General features: G+C 44.2%; 1 protein-coding gene across 7 annotated transcripts in view; it reads left to right on the top strand.

The window, feature by feature from the left end:
- The first annotated feature begins 306 nt into the window (after positions 1-306).
- Positions 307-6,866, top strand: part of ZRANB3 (zinc finger RANBP2-type containing 3) — a 53,578-nt gene continuing 47,018 nt past the window's right edge. For 2 of the 7 annotated variants that reach the window (XM_076343098.1, XM_076343090.1), the window contains exon 1: positions 990-1,274. The gene's annotated coding sequence lies outside the window, so the exon portion shown is untranslated. The other 5 variants (XM_076343093.1, XM_076343091.1, XM_076343096.1 and 2 more) reach the window with 5 other exon arrangements.

The raw sequence follows: 6,866 nt of genomic DNA, 5'->3' as shown, positions 1-6,866 counted from the left end.
GACCGCTAGCAGCGCGGCGGCGCGCGGACAGACTGCTCCTACGGCTGATGACAGCCCGCGCGTCCCCTCTTCCCTGGCCGCTCCCCCCCCACGCCGGGCGGCGGCAACCCGCCCCGGCCGTAGTGCGGCCGAGCAGGTCCACTGCCGCTCGGGATGCGGTCTATCCCGAGCAGCAGCAACCCAGCCCCGCCGGGCGCCCTCCACTAGCCCTCCCGGCGGGCACACGAAGAGCCCGCACCCCTGATCGGGCCAGCGCAGGGCAAGCTGGGAGCTGTGGCCCACCCCTTCGCCCTCCAGGCCCCTCGCCCCGGCTCCAGCCCTCGGCCGCTCTTTCCGCCGACCTCTAGAGCCGGCGGCACTGCCCGGGGTGCCCCGTCCTGCAGGCCCCTCGCTCAGCCCGGCCCTTAACGCCATCCCTGCCACCCTCTCCTCCCAGCCAGCGGCTCTCTCTCGGAGCGGCCTCTGCCGTGAGGTAACCGCGCCGCTTTCCTTCCCCCTTTCCGCCCCTCCGGCTTCCCTCAGCCCTCCCTCTCTCCCTCGCGCACCATCCGAGCGAAGCAGGGGCCGGTACGAGGCACCGCCGGGCAGGAACGTGGCGTTTAACTCGCTCCCGGGGAAGCGAGACGCGGGGGGGGAGGGGGGGCAGAAAACGTAAAGAAAAAACGGTCCCCGGGCCCGGAGGCGCCGCGCGCGCGGCAGCCTGTGGCGGGAAGCGCGCGGCTGCGTGCGCGTGTGCGCTCCCCGCCCCGCCACCCGCGGCTGTGCGTCATTTCCGGGCGGCGGCGGTTTGAGCCCAGTGCCCGCGAAGGCGCGGGGCGGCGGCGGTCGGAGCCGTGAGTGGCGTCGGCGGGGCCTGGCCTAGCGGCCCTCGCCCGTGAGCGGCCCCTCGGGGTAGCAGGGAGCGGGAGGGGCCGTTTCCAGCCTGTTCCCTGCGGTTGCGCTGTAGTGCGACGCGCAGCGGTCTGGGAGGAGGCGGGGGGCGGCCTGGGCCCCGTCTCACGGGAGGAGGTCGGGCCGGGAGCGCGGCCTGGCCCCGCGAAGCAGCGGGACGTAACGCGCTGAGGGGCTGCGTAGTGAGCAGCGTCGGGGGGTGCCCTGAGTGGGACTCGTTCGTTGCAAAGGGACGAGCTTCCAGGTGACTCTTGTTCTTTCTCAGCCCGTGTTTGTGCCAGAAGGTCTCGCTAGTGCTGTTCGCCCTGGCTGCTGCTGGGTTATCGCAGCGTGTGCTCAGGTAGTTCTGCTGTTGCAGGATGCTGCTGTGTACAGGGAATTGCGTAAGTCAAAAAAAAAAAAAAAAAAAAAATTGCCCCTAGGCAGGTATTAAGGTGTCCGTTTTCCTCAAGCCCAGTACACTGGCCTGTGGAAAACCTGTTGCGTGCTACAGAGCTTTGTGATGTCCTTTGTTCTGTCTGATTGCTTTTTCTTGTAACGTTTTTTAAAATGCTGTGTTCTAATGGCTTGGGTAGTTTTTTGAGTCTTTATTATTCCACTGGTGGAAAAATCGTTGATGAATCAATTGGCCAAGGCCCCATGATTTTCTTAGAGCCTTAAATTCCCTATTAAGTTTTATTGAACATACAGTCATGGAGCAGTTAGGACCATTAGGAGGAAATTTATGAAGCAAACGCTTGATGAAAATACTCATTTGTTTTAGGCATCTGCTACTGCGCTGCATTCAAAGGCTATACTTAGTGGCCTATAAAAATAAATAGGGGGTTTATATTATGATATCAGCTTCTGTTGACAAACAGCTATTGCAAAACTTTATTTTATTTTATTTTTAGTATTTACACTGCCCTTATCCCTCAGTGGTTACTTACTTTTCCAGATCATTTATGAATTCATTGGATGTAATAGAAGTTGGAGCAGATTCCTTTGAAATATCGCTGATGTTGTTTCTCTTGTGTATGAACAGTCTACTATCTTGTATTTAAAAAAAAAAAGTTTCAGCAATTTTTTCACATGACAACTCAGTTTTCTTAAAAGTTTGAGGAACTTTCTCGAAAGTTTTCCTGGAAATTACAGTTACTGTACAAATATGTTTATAAAACTTACTCTGTTTTAATTTAATTAATTTTGAAAAATAGTGGAAACCGGACTGCATCAACCAGTTTATAGGTACACTCTTGTGGATCTCCTTCAAAACAACTTCGGTAGACTTGAAAGATAAGACTCACCCTTGCAAAAGACATGTTGACTCCCACCAAATAGATGCATTTATCCTGGTGTTCACAAGTTCTGCACTTCATAATTTTTACTGATTTTTGTGCCCTATAAATGAATCATGTTGTAGTTCCATGAGTCTTCCCCATTCCTGCTCTTAAAAGTTGGGATCGTTTACCACTAGCTAGTCCTGATATACTAAAGGAATTTTAGATGAAAAGTTATTGGGTTTAGTAATTCAGCTATTTCATCCTTGATTTCCTTTAGAACACTTGAGGAAATACCGTATCGTTTTTCTTTCTATTTTTTTACTCATAAAGCTTCTGTAGCTGAATGAACTGTCTGAGTGAAAAGTTAGGTCTCCACACTAATCCTTTTAGGTCTATTTTGTCTGAGAAAACTGAAGTTCCAGAGCTTGTGATCTAGAGATGTGGGAACGTTGATGGGATGCATATTGCAACATATTAAGGACACAGAAACAAATGAAAAATTGTAGTTGGAGAAAACACGCACTAATCTTTCTCTCTCTTCTGAGAGCTTCTGAGTCTGCAATGGGTAGAACAACAGACACAAACTGGTCTTATGCTACACTGATTAAATTTTTTTTTAAAAAGGCCATTTTTGTTTGTTGACATTACTACAGTGGTGTACATAATTGATCTGTTTCAAAACAAAATATAAATGACCACCACTGCTGAAGTCATTGTACACAAGTAAGGCATCAATTCTCCGTATAATTATTACTTTAGCAAATCAATAAAAGGCAATTTGGTGGAATTAATTTCTTTCTCTGTCTTGTTTCATCATTGTTCTCATTTTCTACGCAACCAAAATAAATCTTTCATAGGGTCAATATAGCTTTCATAGTGCCTTCTATAGCTTTGGATATAATAAAATAATGCTGAAGGTATGAATAGAGACTGAATATGGATTTTTATCACTGCTGTTTTATTCAGAAATTGTGACAGAGATCTTTGAATCTTCAGGGTATGATTCTTTGTATGATCATTAAGGAGTGCACGTTTACAATAACTGAAGGAAACTTAAAAGGTTTGGGGAAGAACTATGTAAGTGTTGCTTTAAAAAAAAGAAGTGCATTTTAGTTATCTAAGTTCTTAAAACTTCATTCTGAAGTGCGTGTTCTCAGGCAATCATATCTCGAGCATCAAATATTTTATCCGAGCTATTTTTTTACTTGCCATGAACTCCATAGTAATCAACCGTGAGAGTGGTAGGTTATATATGCACAGCAGATGGCAAAGTCCATCTTTGAAAGCTTGTAGTCCAAGTTAAAATAATAGTGTAGATAAGGTAAATGCAAAGGACTGGAGCATAAAGTTGATAATTAGGAGAATATTGGGGTAATGTGATTGCGCATGCTACTTTGCCTTTCCAAGGAGCAATGTGTGAAAGGTTTCATAATGCACAATTCATATTGCTGTCTTGTCTTGTGCTCACGCTAGTCATTGTATATGTTTTTATAATAGTCATTGTTCACAGCATGTGGACTTCTTTAATTATTCACCTATTCTATAATTATTCACAATTCATTTCTTTAATTATTCACCTAGAGAAAAAAATAAACAAAAACTTGTACATATCTGGTGGTTAGTGCTTTCTGTGTTGCTGTTGCTGTTTTTTAAGATAGATCTGCCAAGTCAGTTTTAACCTTATTAGTGACTGATGCAGAAACATTTTTTATGGTAGTATTGCTATGTACTGATGAATCAGATGTGCCTCCTCTAATTCAGATTTATGCTTCTGAAACTGCATGGTTTTTATTCAATGTTTCAGTGAAAGAATCTTGTCATAATCTAGTTCAACAGAAAGTTAATTATGTTAACGTTTCATTCTCATATTGTCACTCACAACAAGCTATGTAGCAAGCTGATCAGAAGTATATAATTTTCTCTGCTTTTATAGAATAGAAAATCATCACAGAAAATGAGTCAGAAATTTTCTTTAGGGGTGAGTCACAGAACTGAGTGTTGAACAGGTTTGTTGGGTCCACCGATCGTGCAGCATACTTGTTTAAGGTTGGCTCTACAGAAATGTTTATTGTTTGTTTTTTTGCCAGCAGTCTTGAAGTACCTTAATCGACTTTTAAAGGAAAAAAAAATACTCTGTGGAAAACATTGTGATAGAACTATTGAAGTGATTATGATTGCTTTCCCAACAGTTAAAGCTGAAACACTTCTGTTTGCTCAACTGAGAGATGAAGTGGGTATTTACCAGAGCTTTATGACTTCTTTTCTGTGAAATGTCTCTTGGGTATACAGGGCAAGCCAGAGGCTTTCCTTCTTCTGTTAAGCAAAATTCAGTGATGGACATGCATCAAAGAGCCTTGATACTGATCATAGTACTTTTATCTGCTGTTGAATGTTCCAGAGGCCCAAGGTACAAGAATATTGGTTTTTTAAAGATATGAGAGAGATTCCATTTATAAAAAAGGGGGAGGGGGGAAGCCATAGTCAATAGTGTAATCATACTTAGATGACACAGAATGTCTGGTTTGCAAAAGAAATCCAGGTTTCCTTTCTCTGGCTTTTTCATTGACATTCAGAAGGTATCCCTCTTTATCTTTGGACAGATTATGTTCTAGAAGGTCTTTAGTCAGAAGTCTGTATCGGGAGGAGGTTTAGCAGCACTGGGCTTGTCTCTTGTTAGGTTAGCACCTTGAGTGCATGACCTGCTATGAATCTAGGGAGAAAAGATCCTGTCTTTCTGCTGATGGTACCAGACTTACTTGAGAATTGGGCTTTCTGTACCTTGACCGTGCTATTGGAAGCACAACAGCAGCCTCTCTCCAGCTGTGGATTTCTTACTGCTGTGTGAATCACTTGCACTCATCCAGTGAGTAACATCAGGTGTTCAGACCCTTGAGTTTTTGAGACCAGGGTTGAGACTATGTTTATACAGAAGTCCTTAAGTGTGTGTATACACACGCACACACATATCTATGATTCCAGTTAGGACTGTTGTTTTCATACATGTGGAATAATATTTCTAGGGCTTTATATGTGGGACAAAGGATAACTCTTCAAGAATATGCTACTTAAAATAGATTCTATAGCAGCTAAGTAATTTAATAGAAAATAGAACAAAATCTGTAGCAACGGTAAATACAACCCTTATGCCACAACTTTGAGTGTTGCTCAATATTTTAAATTTAAATTCACTTTTTTCCCCCCTTATTGTCCAGCAGAATGGTATGTCAAAACGGTTGTGGTTACACACCACTTCATTGCAGAAGTGGTAATAGATGCCCAAGAAGGTATGCACAGAAGTTCTCCAATGTTACCCTGTTTAATACTTTCACAATGACAATCTCGTGGAACTTGACCATAGGCTCGCCTGCAGCATTTTCTTTCCAGTTCTCTGAATGTCTGTGATGTGTATCTTGATAGGTATGCCTATAATTCATCATATAACCAAAAAAAGCACTCACTCATTTTCTGTCTGGATGTCATTAGTCTGACTGGTGATGCCGGTGACAGGAAACTCCAAAATTCTCATTTTTCTAGGGTTCTACAACAGTTCAGTGGATTTCCTTTTTTCTTTTTTTTTTTTCTTTTTTGGGAGGGGGTGGACATTTTTTAATTTAGTTTGGGGTTGGGTTTTTTTGTCCAGTTACAGACATTTTTGTCAATAGTACTGACAGCACCAGTTTTTTGGGGTTTGGTGGTTTGTTTTTTTTTTTTTTCTCCCGACTGGCAAATTCCCGATACCTTATTTCTGCAGTGCTCTCTAGTCTTACCCTTTTTCTTTGGATCTCCCTGATTTTAAGACCGTATTAGCTGTCAAACAAGACAGGACCCGGCTGACTCGGCAATGTGAGAGGGGCACAGCAGGGGGGTCAGGGAATCCCACTCCCGCATCTCCGCTCCCCATCCTACAGCACCACGGCCAGGGGCTCTGTGCGCCGCGTCCCGCCGCGGCCGCGCCGCCACCGGGGTAAGCACCATGGAGAGGGGCTCTCGGGGGCCAGGGACTTCCGACGGTCTTGGAAAGCTTCCAGTAGGAACCAACCCCTCTATCCCGATGGAAGGATTTCTCAGTTTTAGTCTAATGTAGGCCCGTGGAAGGTGGCAGGTTAGAAGATGTTTGTATAGTTGCGCTCGAACAAAAGCCCAGGCTCTTTCAACCTGGGCTATATATAGATAGGTAGATGTAGTGCAGTTACAGCTAGATTCTTTTCACTGAAGAGAATGTAACTTCAGCTGGAAGAGTGTGCCTCAAGTTTTGTAGCTAAAATTTCGTAAGTGGAATTCTTTAGGAATACAGAGGTGCTGTTCTTTCACTGTGGCATATAGTTTCATCTGAATCGATCTGTTTGTTTTATCTCCTCACCTGTACTCCATGACAATAGGAGGAAACTGTCGCAAACTCTGTTTTGCATGATCATGCTTTAAGATGTTGATTACTTTAACCATTTGCATTGTCCCCAGGTCTATCTTACTTCGCAACCAGTCAGTGTAAAAAACCAGGTTACTTAGTCCTGCAGATCCTTGAAGTGAATGACCATGTAGCTCAGTGCGTTTCTTCTTGTGAATATAATGGTTCATCCCGCCAAATCATATCTGACTTCTTCCGAGTTGCTTCAGAAATATGTCAGTATCAAAAAAATCTGAGTGCAACGTGTTCAGAATTTTGCTATCAAACCTGGTGGTACAATAGCTACTGTTAGCAATACAGGAAGCATA

Source organism: Aptenodytes patagonicus, chromosome 6 (assembly GCF_965638725.1).
Source record: "Aptenodytes patagonicus chromosome 6, bAptPat1.pri.cur, whole genome shotgun sequence".
Lineage (NCBI taxonomy): Eukaryota > Metazoa > Chordata > Aves > Sphenisciformes > Spheniscidae > Aptenodytes > Aptenodytes patagonicus.
Note: the sequence above shows the minus strand (reverse complement) of the source record. Positions and strands in the feature narration are given on the sequence as shown.